Source organism: Micromys minutus (genome assembly GCF_963924665.1).
Source record: "Micromys minutus genome assembly, chromosome: 30".
Taxonomy (NCBI): domain Eukaryota; kingdom Metazoa; phylum Chordata; class Mammalia; order Rodentia; family Muridae; genus Micromys; species Micromys minutus.
In genome coordinates this window covers 27,527,494-27,542,404 of record NC_137965.1, presented here as the reverse complement: position 1 = coordinate 27,542,404, position 14,911 = coordinate 27,527,494, and the positions used below count along the sequence as shown (strand labels likewise).

At 39.8% G+C, this 14,911-nt stretch overlaps 1 protein-coding gene across 1 annotated transcript in view; it reads right to left on the bottom strand.

The window, feature by feature from the left end:
• LIX1 (limb and CNS expressed 1) overlaps positions 1–14,911 on the bottom strand; it is a gene marked incomplete at both ends in the record, with an annotated part of 48,971 nt that overhangs the window by 13,621 nt on the left and 20,439 nt on the right. The window lies entirely within an intron of this gene.

Below are 14,911 nucleotides of genomic sequence, written 5' to 3'. Positions count from 1 at the left end.
GACACTTACACACTTGCATCCAAACCTTCCAAATAGTAAGGGTGCTCTAGTGTAACAATCATACAGTTAACAATTGATCACTTCTTTAGACCTCACTCAGATCTTTTGTGCTTATGGTTTTTGTATGATTCAACATCTTCAGTGTCCAAGCCAGGATCCTTGTGTACAGTCCGGGCATGGAAAAGGTAGTAATCATAAGGACTGTTAGAACAGTGGGGCAGTAGTGTGTGTGTGTGTGTGTGTGTGTGTGTGTGTGTGTGTGTGTGTGTAAGAGAGAGAGAGAGAGAGAGAGACAGAGAAAAAGAGACGGGGAGGGAGGGACGGAGGGAGAAGATTTGAAGTTGGACTACAGCTTATGGTGCTGTGGTAGGAACTTTAGGAAATGGGGCTTAGTGGAAGAGAAAGTTGAGCCATCAGAGACATGCCCCAGAAAGAAATATTGGGAGCCCAGCGCCTCTTTTCTCTTTTTACCACCTGATTACCAATCAGGCATGCTTCCTGCCTTGATGTTCTAATTCACTATAGGCCACAAAGCAGAAGAGCAAATTGGCTATGGACTTTTTGAGACTATGTAGATCTTCGAGACCATAAGCAAAATGAACTTTTATTCTCTTAAAGTAGATTTGCTCGGATATTTGGTATAGTGAAGGGAAATGACCAATATACCGTTAAATGGATAGAGCTGAAGTTCTAAACTGTATGTAGAAAAAAAAATATATATGGGGGCATGTTGGGTCTCTTTCGTGTTGGATGACTGTAAGTTGTCCTAAGGCTGTTCATATTTTAATGTTAATTCCACTTCCCCAAGAAGGGCTGCTCAGTCACATGCTCAAGAGGTGACTTCATCTGAACCTTCCTATTTTAATTAGTAAAATAAAGGAAAGCCAATGACTGGGTGGGACGAGGGAGATGGAGAGAAGTCTAAGAGGTCAAACGGAGGTGGGAGGTCATTGCAACATGGAGGTTCCCAAAGACCAACTAGATTCAGGTGGGCTTAACTGGCACCAAACAGCTATGAACATTAAGGATTTTACAAGTCTAATATCTCATATAGAAGGGCAGTTAGTTTTTTTTGTCTCTTTAATGTAATCTTGTAGTGTAGAGGGTTTGTGGATTGAGAGTTGAATATATAAACCTGTATGAAAAGCTATCAGGCTGTAGACTTGTGTTTATGTGGGATTTTGGGGTAGAGAAACACCCCAGGACAGAGGCAGCGAACAGGTGGTAGAAAACCACCAAGGGAATGGAGTCTCTCCGTCAAAGAGAGACCAGGTGGCGTTTTGGACCAAGCAGCAGGTGTCACACTCAGGGCCGATAAAGAGATAAACATTTATTTATCTAATATTTACTGCAACAGATGACACGAAAGAAGGCTTTTGGTATAGGCTGAGGCAGCAAATCCTTCAAACTTTACGCATCTTCCAAGGGTTAGAATACTTATATTACATCAGAGAGTTTCTGCATACATAGTTTCATTTTGTGCTGTAGTCTTGGCCAGAAATATAAAGAATGACATTAATAAGGTTTGAGTCAGTTTGCCCTTCAGTGATGCTTAACTGCTGGCCCTGTGGGAATCGTCCACTCTCAGGGCTGAAGGCACTGGCCATATTTGAATGTAATTGTTTGCTGGTCTTTGCCTCTTGGCTCCTACCTTCATGCCTTGATTTTTCTGTGTTCCTCCCCTCTTACTTGATTGTGATGTAATTTCTTTGCATCCCTGCCCTATTATGATTTACTGAATGGATAACAGGCTGAAGTATAGGCTAGACAGTAACAAATCACCCGATAAAATGTGTAAGAAGCTCTTCCAAGACTAACTATATATTCTTCTTAATCTTAAAAAGTGCCGTTCCTATATACTTTTATGGTAATGTGATCCAGGGCTATGTTAAGCATGGATGAAAATTCATAAGGATAATTGGCTCCTATGGTTAGACCCTGATATGAGCATTTTTGCCAATGTATAAGCAAAACAATGTTACATTTATTAACCTCTGAAAAGCTACCTTCCGAGTAAAAAAAAAGCAAAGGTTTTTGCCATTTTTTTTTTCTTGCCAATATTACACGTTTGTAACAGGAGCTCATCTTAATATTAGCTTGGCTTTACAAAATCTACAACAGAGCGTTAGGAGTTTAGAATTTGGGAAATAAAAGTGAGATCAGAGCACTCTTTTTTGTGTGTAAATAGTATCAGTTTAAGCCAGCTTTGTGTATGTGAGAGAGACAGAACACTACATAGTTAAAAGAAGTTATCCATTTAAGTAAGAGCAGCTAAGTACTAGATCAAAAGAAGCATGTACATTTGCAGAAGTATGCACCACCTCACAGATCAAAGTAGAGGCAGGCAGGCAGGCTATAGTCAGAGCCTTTACCTGGGAAACATGAAAAAAATGAAGGCAGGAAACTCAGCTAATACCAGGATGTGAAACCAGACACCTGCCTTTACTTGCTTTATTATTCCAATTTACTGCTGGTTTTTTGTTTGCTTGCTTGCCTTTCCCTTCCAATGAGGAGAAAGTGAGCCTGCTAATAAGCACATAAAATAAAGTCAGTTCAGAGCCGCCAAAGAACTTTCCTCCTGTTGTTCTTTGTATTTCTGAAAGACAAGTTCCTCAGAATGCCTAGAATGTTAGCCAGCTGCTTTCTTCTGAAACGACAAATCCAAGCCAGAAACTGCCGCCTGTTTTGGTTTTGAGAGCTTTAAGGAGGACTTTTCCCCCATAGGAACTTGTACTTGGGCAAGCAACTTAGCTCATTTGCCGTCTGTTTGGTGCGTCAAAACCAAAGTCCAGATGCTCCTGTAAGAGCAAGCACTTTCAGAGTCACCAACAAACAGTGGGGGCCATTGTAAGAAAATAAAATATGGCAAGTTACAGGGTGTTTTATGGTTTTCCAAACTGCTTATCAGGGACATCAGTGGGGTAAGAGGAGTATGATTATTTCAAAGCAGCTCCCTGCTGGAATTAGACTTCCCCGTATGTTTTATTCTTGCTGTTTTTTCCACCAGACCTCATCATAAATACAGATCTGTAAACTGTGCCTTATGTGCTCTCTAGTCTTACTTGCTAATACACAGAGACAGCTTCCATCCTCTGCACTCTGTGAAAGTTCTGAGCTTGAATATTCAACAGGCATGATCTTTAGCAAAGTCAGCTGCGGACTTCACAGGCATGTGAAACTAGATGCTTTGTGAGTGGCCAGCAGACCCCACTCAGATGTTTTTTAGCTACTCAGCTGCCTTTTATTTGTGGGTAGATTGTAAGTCATTATAATCATTAATGTCTTCTAAAACTAAAGCAAAAACAAACAAAACCTCTCCTCCCTGTTAAGCTACAACACCCCCCCCAAGCACACACACACACACACATATGAGAGAGAGAGAGAGAGAGAGAGAGAGAGAGAGAGAGAGAGAGAGAGAGAGAGAGAGAGAGAGAGAGAATATGTGGTATTGGTTGAGAAATGATGGGCCAAAAAATACTCTTAATGATCCCTTTCCTCAGCATTTAATATTTTCACCTCAGTATTAGTCAGTGGAACATAACAGAAGAAACGGGTTATTTTTCTGTTACTGGTTCATAAAAAAATAAATAAATAAAAATAAAAAAATAAAACCATGGCTTTCAACTTGGTCCTGGTTTCATTTTCTCTGATTACCTGTATGAGGAAAAGTTAGATGATATTTGTGAGTAGCCCTTTGGAAAGACACACATGGGGTCAAGAAAAAAGGTTTTTTTGTTTTGTTTTGTTTTGTTTTTTTGTCAATAACTACAGTGGTGAGTCTGGAAGGAAATTCAACCCAGCCTTCAGATAACAGCATCTGATAGCCTGACTGGTACCTCCAGCAGATGTTAGAAATTCTCAGATTTCTAAATTTATTTTGGGGTCCTGAGCATGTTTGTAAGTTTTGAGACAATTTATTATGCAGCAAAAGGTAGTAACTATTACAGAGGCTTTGCTTGCTTCAGGTAATTTAGAATTTTCTTAGCACACTCGTGGCGAGGGCTCAAGAGCAGAGACATTATCGCTGACCCTGAGTATCTGGGCACTGTGCTAAGCACTTCTTTATGGGTATTATGATGTCTAGTTATTATAACACTCCTATGAGGTTGGTTTTATTACCCTTATTTTTGCAAAGGTTGTGCGTTCCAGGGCATTGTTGATTTTAAAAGTAAACAAAAATTCTCCCCCAAGTATATCTGACCAGTAGGTTATCTTGTAGTTCATAGGAGGGCTAACCTAAATTTAGTCAAGATCACATACCATTCCTTAAGGCCATATGGTACTGCAGACATACTTCTTACTTGAAACTCTATGGGTTACTTTGACAGAAGATTCCAAACTTGACTTTACTTAAAAGAAAAACTGAAGAAAATACAGTACATTATAACAAAAAATATAGCTTATTGAGAACAATGTGCTAATGGCTACCTTAACATCTTCTTTTCTGGTCTCTGCTTTTCTGGTCAAGGCAGAGATAGAAGGGTCAGCTATGGCTTGGTAAGAGAACTCATATAATTTTGTCTCTGACTGGACATGCTCTCAGAGATATCATGGTGGTTGAGTGCTATTGTACAACAACTGTAAGAAGTGTTTGGTAACTCAAGAGTAAAAGTCATTTCCATTAAACTTTCTAAATTCTACTGGATAAGAAAATTCCCCCAAGCCCAAATCCTTTGGCTTTGTATTTTATTTTGGAGTTTAGGTCATCTGGTAATCACCAGTACCCAACAGATAGCCCAATGAAGATCTCCACTGAATTTACCCAAAACCTCAAGTCCAGTAGTTCAAAACCTTGAATGTTCATGTTGCTGTTAACTGACCAGTTGTTAAATATGTCTAATTCCAGGCACTAAACTGATTGAGTCAAAATAACTTTAGATGGATGAGTCATAATATACATATATGTCATACTATGCGTGTATGTATCTAGAGTGGGGAGTTCTGATTTTAGGCATATGTGCACCATGGAATGTGCCTGAAGGACAGTCTTTGGGCAAATATGTTTAGAGGTAAGCAGAAAATTTGGAGAGTTGGTTCTCTCCTACCATGGGTCCCAGGAACTCAGCATCAGGCAAATAGTTTTACCTGCTGAGCCATCTTGCTGGCCGGCCTTCCACCTTCCTTGGGAACAGGATCTTTCACTGAACTCTGAGGTGACCAATTAGTTAGATTGGCTGGGTAGCAGGCTTAAGAACACAGTACTGGGATCATAGGCACATGTCTCTACACCTCACTTTTTCTTAATGTGGCTACTGAGAATCAAACTCATAACCTCACGCTTGTGTAGCAAACACTTTATCAACTGACCCAACTCCCCAGCTCCCAAATGTGCATTTTAATAAGCCTTCCAGATGATTCTGAAGTCCCTAGACCCATTCTTAAAAGAAAGCCACTTCAGCTGTGTCTACCTATCTCATTTCTAACCGGCAGTGGAAGAATCTCGTTTTGTAGGTCCTTAGACTTTTAATAGTTCGTGAACCTTATTTAAAACTTCAAGTAAAATATGTCGACATTATGCTTTTAGTCATTCTGTGTAGAAGCTTGCTTGTCTTCAGGGTAAATCCCCTTTTGTGAACATAAGACGATGCTAGTTTCTCAATAGAGGAACTGTTCTCTATAAGAATCAAGTAAGGCAACATTCAGCTTAAAAGGTTCTTTGATAGACCTTCTAAAAGTTGGTGGCTTTTCTAAATTACATTGAAGTTCTGCTTTTATTCTCAGGAGGATTTTGTTTTGTTTTGTTTTGTTTTTAATTTCTTCTGTGAACAACACAATGTCAGGGTATCATTAAGATTAATCTATAGGCTATCTTCAAATCAAATAGTAGACAATCATGTTATTTTTTCCTTTCTTTTTTTTTAATGCAAAGATGTTCTTAGAATAACTTAAATAAAATTTGGTAATCACAGGCAAATTTTAAGTAGAAATGCCTAACAAGAAATTAGTATCATTTTTAGAAATTTATGCAACACTTTAAAACTATTTAGAGATGTGCTCCTTCTAGGATATCTTCTTGTCATTCTGACACAATTCAGAATGATGAATAGCTTTCATAGAATCTGTCAATGGATTAATTTTCATCTATAACTTGTCCTGGGAAACAAACAGAATACATGTGTCAAGTCATCATTTTTATACCCAAGAATTTATTGAACATATATCCTACGTATGCTAGGTTCTGTTGGAAAGCATGTGGAAAGACATCAACTCCATATTAACAGACTTCCCAGAATTATTCATCCATGTGCTTTAAAGACTAAAAAGAGGTCCTTCTTATCTGAAATCCATAGGGCTAAACTAAGTCCACTCTACTTAGCGCCTTTGAACAGCAGCTGAGGAGCTACAAGGCATGGTAAGGTTTTGAATAGCTGTAATTTATCTGCAAGTGTTACAGACTGTAAAGATAGGAAACCCCAAGTTAAAGGTGCATCTTTGGTGGGGTTAAAGACAGATTAGTGATAATGTAGGTAGGCCTCACTCAACAGTGCATTGTGCCCAAGGGCCTCTCCCAGGCTAAGATTTTGCAAGTGACAAAACAAATAAACTGACTGCAAGAGGTGAGAATTCTTGTCCTAATCTTAGATGTTGTAATGTCTGTCTTTCATGTGATTGAGAACATTTTGCCTTTGCAACCTGTAGTCCAAGTTTCTGCAAGAGACGTGCAGAGTTTGCGTGTATGGCCTGTGGGCTCTGGTGAGTGTCACTAACACCTCAGTTCCATCCTGACAGCGAGCAAGCCTTCAACAAAAAGAATTCCGAAAGCCAGACCCCACCGCTCTCTCGGTTCTTTAACACTTTGACCTCTCCGGTCAGAGCATGAACATTTGCATGTGTTCCAATATATTTGGTTGTGGATATATTAGCATCTGCCTCTTCCAAATGTTGATGTGAAAAGGGCAACCTTTGAGTCTCCATCACTCAGGTTAATGGCATCTGCAGGTCAGGCTGGAGGCAAGAATGTGGGGAACAATTCTGAGCTCTGTGTGTACTGAGAACAGGGGTTGCTAGGTGTGGGGGAGGGGACTGGTTTGAGAGTCCAGTGTTCAGGAAAAATTCACAAGTTCCTGTTAGCTTAGAGGAATATTTCAGGCATATGGTGAACCAGAATGTTATTTTCATAATATAAACCACCTGCCCCCCTCCTCATTTACCTCTGTTTGAAATGCTATTCTACACATGTACCTAGACCAAAGTCCCCGGGAATCATTATACCTTTAACTTGTATTATACTCCTTCAAGATTTTCTCCCTTACTCCCTTCCTCTTTCTCTTTTTCTCTCCCTCCTGCCCTTCCTTTCTCCCTTCCCCTCTCCTTCTCTCTCTCCTTTCCTCTTTCCCTCCCTCCCAGACTTTCTTCCTTCTTTTTTTTCTCTCTCTGTCTCTTCATCTTTTTTCAAGTTAAGTTAAAGACAAGATGAATTAATCAAAGCTCAAAAGTTTTGGTGGCTAGAGAGATAAATGGTACAGCAATTAAGAGGATGCACTGCTCTTCCAGAGAACGATGTTAGGTTCCTGGCACTGACATCAGATAGCTCACAGCTACATGTTACTCCAGTTCCAGGGGATCCAACATCTTCTTCAGACTTTAGAAGGGACCTGCCACACATAGCATACACTCACACAAACACTTACAAAAAAAAGAATTCTTCTAAAAATTTACTTATGATTATAGTAGTTTTTTGTGTGAGTCGATTACATGAGAGGGATGGGGGAAGGTCATGAAGAGAAAGTCAGTCTTCCCCTCTCAGCAAGGGGGACAGTGAACATCTTCCCACAGTGTGTATTACAAGGGCTGCACGACTCCTGTGGAGATGTCCTGACATCCTTGTTTTGTTGTGGGACCTTCTGTAAGCTTTCTTTTCTCTATATGCTACTGTTCTCCCTGGAAGTCAAGCATCTCTATCCATTTTGTTTAACAGGAGAAGAAGGTTAGAATTAAGGAAGAAGGCTGAAGAATAAAGGATCTTATAAAAATAATACACAACCCAAGTTTCATGCAAGTTGTTGAAGACTGGTGGTTAGCTGACAGGCCTCTCAAACGGCATGGGGTCAGAACTATCCGCACTGTCCCCGGGTCTCATTAGTCATGGCAGAATGTCTGTCTGTGCAGATTTCCAGCAGGAAATTCTTCCTTTAGGGGCTGTCATACTGCACAGTGTGTGGTGTGCCTGAGACTAGTAACAAAGGCAGGAATAAAGCCAAGAATTGTTTCAAACAGAAATGTATAGGATTGAAGCAGTATTGGTGCTGGACAACAGTCTTGATTTTATGGCAGGAACTTCCCTTATATCTAGAGAATGGAATTTTAAGACTAGGGCTTATTTGATTACTAGCAAAAAAAAAAAAAAAAAACAAAAAAACCCAGTATTGCAATTCTGCTTAGTCAAGTATATGAACTGATCAAATGTTCTCTCAGTCACGGGCAAAACCTCAGTTTCATAAATGGATTTTCTTGTGACTTAGATATGTGTTTAGTTTCTTGGGTTTTTGAGAATACATGCAATTTATGAAAGTATAAAATGTGTTCTGTGTTTGATTATACAGGTAATGTGTGCTTTCACCTTAAGTAGGTAAAAGAAAACATTTCACGTGCCTCCTTTCCTTGTGTTTAGAACAGTTCTTGTAAAGATAGTTTTCATAGTTGTTTTCATAAGGAACAACGTTGAAAAGCAGAACTACAAAATCATTAAAGTTCATTAAATGAAGACAACGCTTTGCAAGGACACCTCTGCTCCAAGTGTTTTCTCCTCAGCTTCCTACTGTACAGGAGCAACACCAGACAGAAGTTAAAAATGGGTTGGGGAGGTAATCAAGAATCCGTTGGTAGAGATACTGAATGCTGCAACCTCGTGTACAACTGGAATTATACAACTGCTCTAAGAATCACACCATAACATGGAACATCCTGAGTACTTGCTGTGAAACATTTTTAACAACAGCACCCAAATAGTTAAGAAAGAGAAAATACCACAATAAGTCAAACACCCTACATTTAAAATATAACAAACAATACACCAGTGTTTTACATTTTTCTGTAATCACACTGCACATATGTAAACAATTACATAATATAGCCTTATACCAAAGGAAATTTTACTTTTACTGGTGATAAGAATGAAATCCTCAATTCCACATTATCCTAGCCAATTCTATACGGAGACCACTTTATGATCTTTAAAAAGAAATTGGATCACAGGCTCTTAAAATAAAAATAGAAAGTAAGACACTCAAGTTTTCTTTTGAGTTTGGAAACAGTAATAGGTTGTTAGAAACCTTGAATGCCTTTCCCTCTGAATTTAGAGGAAGGTTGGACGATGAGTCGGGACCTTGTTTGTTTTTTGGGTAGAATGAGGAAGATGCTGCTGGTTTTCATGGATGTGATGTGTGTCTAGGAAAGGATTAACTGCCTTTTGTGAGGCACGCATCCCATTCTCACAAAAAAATGGCATAATGAAAACACATTCTGAACGCACAGATCTCTACTTATAATACTCATGCTTTCTTTGATAAGGAATGGTATTGCTGTGCTTCAATATGACTTCTTGGGAAAACTTTTTTTATCAGTAGGTTATTTTGTTTTCTTTTCTTTTCTTATATTTAATATCATATTTTCACTTCTCTTTTTCCACACTGTAGTAATATGTGCAGGTCTGATCTAAAGGAAGAACTACAGTGCTCTCTCGCTCTCTCTCCATCCCTTCTCCATCTATTTGGATTTTGTTGAGGGAGGATTTCAGTGTCAAGATTAACTGAAAGCTTCCTTTTATCTTTTTCTTTTTTTATTGGTTATTTTATTTATTTATATTTGAAATGTTATCTCCCCAGTTTCCCCTCCACAAGCCCCCTATCCCTTCCTCCCTGCTCCTGCCTCTATGAGGGTGCTCCCCCACCCACCCACCCATCCACTCCTGCCTCAGCAGCCTAGCTAGCATTCCCCTATCCTTGGTCATCAAGCCTCCATAGGACCAAGGGGTTCCCCTCCCAGTGATGTCAGATAAGGCATCATATCCAGCTGGAGCCATGGTGCTCCCTGTGTACTCCTTGTTTGGTGGTTTAGCCCCTGGGAGCTTTGGGGGGACTGGTTGTTGATGTTGTTGTTCTTCCTATGAAGTTGCAAACCCCTTCAGCTCCTATAGTCCTTGCCCTAACTACCCCATTGGGGTCCCCGCGCTCAGTCCAATGTTTGGTTGTGCACAACCACATCTGTATTGGTCCAGCTCTGTCAGAGCCTCACTGAAAGCTTCTTAATTAGCCTTCATGGCCACAAGCTTCCCATTTAGTCCAATGAGAGGTACTTTGCATAAAAAGCAGTGTTAGCTTTTGTCCATCAAAGCTTTGGACAGCTTTCCTTTTACTAGGCAGAAGCCTAAGGGTTGTTCTGAATACCACTACTTTCAAGAATGAGTGCGTGTAATTTCTCACAGCTTTCATGAAACTTCTGGAAGCAGAGGGGTTAGCTCTTTAACCCTGCGCAAGCTCTAAGTGTTTCCTGTTACTTGGCACACTTGAGGTGATGTCCATGCTTGGCATGAAGCCTGCTCTTGCATAATGGTTTTTCCATGCTTCTGCAATGGGAATGCATTAATAACCCATCATGAGATGATTTGCAGTGCACATGGGTGGCATTTGGTTATGTGAAAAGGCATAGCCCGACGAAGCATATATGTGCTTAAAGGCCAGCAGCTGGCAAAACATGATAAAGTGTTATAAGGTCAGAAAGCATTTAAGATTGTTTTGAATGGACAAAGAAAAGGTGTGTGGTATCATCTCTAGAGACATTTTTTATTCTTATTTTCTTTCCTGGTTTTTCCTCCTCTAATCATACTTTGGAGAGACAGGTGGGTTAAGGAGCTAGATTTGGTTGTCACCCACCCAAAGACATTTCAAAATGTATTTGCTTCAGGAAGTTCTGATCTTTTAAAGCAAGGGTGTTAACAAGTCTCCGGAGAACCTTAAACCATGACGATTTAAACATTAAAAGAGAGAGAGAGATGATCAAAGAAGTTACCCAGACACCTCCCTGCTGAGGAGTTGTCGGTTTTATTTTTCAAGACCACAAGGAGAATGTTGGATCTACCACCTAAGGGAAGTCCTATCATTTGAGTCAAAATTTATGAGACAACAGGGAAAGTTCAAACTTTCAGGGTAGACAAAAAAAGAGCACTAGAATTCTTAGATGCATATCCTTTATATATACTTTATATGACAAATGCATTCCTTTTTAGATATATTAAATTGAGTGCATTTATTGACCATAAACATAATGCATGCCTGGATACAAGTATACCCACCATTAGTTTGTGGTCATAATATTCACAGAGAATGAAGGGGTCTTGGATCAATTATTTCAAATTTATTCAATTTTAGCAACTTAGCCATAGATATGAACGAGATAATGGTAAACAAGATATAAACAAGTCATAGACATAACCATGTAAAGGTTCAGGGTTACTGAGCCTTTATAGCCCCACCTTGAAAAGTTAAGTGGGATATCTGCAGATTATTGATTACATACAAAAATAATGACATTACGTTATTCTTGGAGTTTGCTATTTAGTCATTTGGGTATTGATTTAGCTAATTTTATTAGGCTGTTACCATGTGAAGTAGCAGTGCTTAAGATTGAGAAGGTTGTAAGGGTATGGGCCCATCCCTGAGGTGTTTATATTTTACTACAGAGACTGAAAATACACACAGGTTACCTTAGCATAAGGCGCTAATGGAGAAGCCAGTGACAGCCTTGGGAAATCTGAAGAGTGTTTTCAACAGAAGATACAGAGAATGTACATGGAAAAGGCAGGGCAGGAGCACAGGCTGGTGGGGCACAGAGTGATGACTGGAAGAGATCAAGACATGTGGCTGAGGTTAGGCCAAAGTATCACATGTCAGAGAAGTGACCCTGGGAGAAAAAGACTGGAGGAAAACTGTGGCAGCTGAATAGTCTGTTGCTGCAGAAGGATTTAGACTTCAATAAGATCAGCAACCATCAGATTTCCCTCTGCTCAAGCTTTTCCTTTGGAAATAGTATTAGAGAAGAGTTATAAAGATAATATAGTTTTCTACGAGCCAGAAGTGGTACATATTTCTGTGAGTTGTCAAAAGTCTCTCTGTCTCTGTCTCTCTCTATCTCTCTGTCTCTGTCTCTGTCTGTCTGTCTGTCTGTCTGTCTGTCTCTCTCTCATTCTCTCTCTCTCTCTCTCTCTCTCTCTCTCTCTCTCTCTCTCTCTGTGTGTGTGTGTGTGTGTGTGTGTGTGTGTGTAGGGGCCCTTAGAGGCCAGAGACATCAGATTGTACTCCACTTGACGAGGGTGTTTTGCGAACAGTACTACTCTTGACTACCTAGCCATTTCTACAGACCCCTTGTGGGCTATTTTTTAAACATAATGATATTTTGTAGTATTCTTGTATTACACTTCTATGACTGTAAGGCTTGTCTCATAAAAATTGAGACAACTATCTTTTCAAATTCATATTTTTTTAATAATCAGAAATCCCATGTCTTCTTTATTCATCTTTTCAATGGCCCATTCTATTTTGTTAAACAAGTTTACTGTGTTTTGCCCCATTTCAAAGTTTTCCAAAGCTACCTAAACACTCAATGTGTTCAACCTAATTTTAAAAACAGATTAATGAACAAATGCAGTATCAAAAAGCTCAACACACCTTTTAAGCAGAATGGCCAACTCACTGACTCTGCCCACAGTTTCCAGAGTGTACTCCTGCCGCATCTTTCTTGGCTAAGGCTAAGATGGAGCTTCCATCCCAACTTCCCACTTCCAGCCACTTTTCAGTGCTTTCATGTCATCGGCTGCCCACGCTGTGCCTGTGGTCAGCACCATAGCAGCTCTTCACTTACAGCCCAGAGCGCTTGGTCTCAGCTTCATTTAGTTCTGAAGGTTTTCATGCTGCCCTAAGAGCAGTCTTTCAGAAACATATATTGTTCACATTCAGGGTTCTGACTAGAACCTGTACTCCTTTGAAAGATGTGATGGCCAAGTGTCTGAATGTCATCTTCTATGAGTCCTTTCCACACTTACACTTTGAAAATCATGAAAGTGCTTGTGGTTTCCTCTTTGGGTGTGCCTTAGCGTACACCATTCCTAATAGTGAGAGCATCTTCTCTTTCTCAGGTGGCTAAGATACCTTTAGCCATATCTACCTCAGCTTCAATTTACAGACACCAATACCCCTAACAACCGCACTGCTAGTCTGTTTATTAAATTACACCTTTCTTGGGCCAGTGACATGGCTCAGCTGGTAAAAAGGTGCTGGTCATCAAAACTGTTTGAGCCTTAGTGACCCACATGATGGAAGGAGAAAAGTGAATCCCACAAGCTGTTCTCTGACCTTCACACAATCGGCATGGTACAGTGAGAACACACAATACACACACGCACACACACACACACACACACACACACCATACAACACACACACATGTACACACACTGTAATATTTTAAAATTTTCAAAAGCTTAAAAACAGTATATCATTCTACCATTATTCAAAGGATTCGAGGTAATATAAAGCAGATATACCAGGCAATGAGATAAAACAGTGAAATAATTAATTCAAAGGGAGAATTTAGGTAGAATAAAAATAACACCAGGTATGGTGATAGCTTTAAAAACGTTGAGTTCTGTACTCATACATGACGAATGCATACGCTGAAAACTTTCATCTGGGCTTCTCAGCTGCCAAGGCTCAGAAGAAACTTGGCTGTGTATGCTTTTCCACATGTTAAAAATGAAGCACCACGGCTAGTCCCTGAACGAGGGATGCTTTATTGCATTAAAGGAGTACTTATGAGGAGGACTGGTAATTTTAGAAGCTCCCTTGCTTGTGCTTGCGGTGACCCTTGAATATAACTCCATAATTACCATACTTTTTTTTCACATTGATTTCCTAAGGGTATAGAACACATCCTCAGCCTGCTTGATATTTCCTATTGACTCGCTGGGTAGCCAGATGTTGACTGTAATGTAGCAAATTCTTTGCATCAAAGTGTTTAGAAATATGTCTACAGTTACACACAAAGAGAAAAAAGTGTAATCAAATGTACACGTATTGTTATAAGTGTTGGCATTCCTTCTAGGCTCTGCCCAACAGTTACCTGGCAATAGCCAGGTAGGCCTAACTTACTATAAAGAAGTTGTTTGGCCCCTCCTCACTCTCTCTGCTCTCTCTCTCTCTCTCTCCCTCCCTCCCTCCCTCCCTCCCTCTCTCCCCTTTGTATTCCTGGATGGTCCTCCTCCTCCCTCTCTCTGTATCGTTATGTCTCTGTCTCTTTCTCTCCCTCAATTGTGTCTGTGTGTGTGTGTGTGTGTGTGTGTGAACTCTCCTTCCTATGTCCTAAATACACTTTATCCTGTACTATATCTGTCCTATGGCTGGAACCTCAGGAGGAAGGGATATCTTAGCATGGTCCTGCCAAGGCACCCCTCCCACCTCACCATACCAAGCTCTACAAAACATATACTTGGCTTTTTATAAAACACAACAATAGCGGTATTTGGATACCCTATAATCTAGCAGATAGATTATGCTAACACATTACAAATATACTTTCTATGAACTCTGGGTAATCCTGTGGATATTTCCCATCTCAAAGCTTGGAAAATTGAAAGGTTAAAGAAGTTTTGCAAAGGGTTGCAAGTAGACAGACGTCGAGTCTTAGATAAGCATAGGTCTGCTTTGTTGTAAGGTAAACTTTACATAGTTTTATTTTAATATTTAGTTATTTTGAGACAGGGTTTAATTATATAGCCTTAGCTGGCCCAGAACTCTCTGTGTAGTCAGGCTGACATTGAAATCATAGAGATCCCCCTGGACTAAAGATATATGCCACAAGAACATAATGCCTAATTACAACAAAATTATGCCCCAAATGGAAGACTTCATTGCTGTTTTCT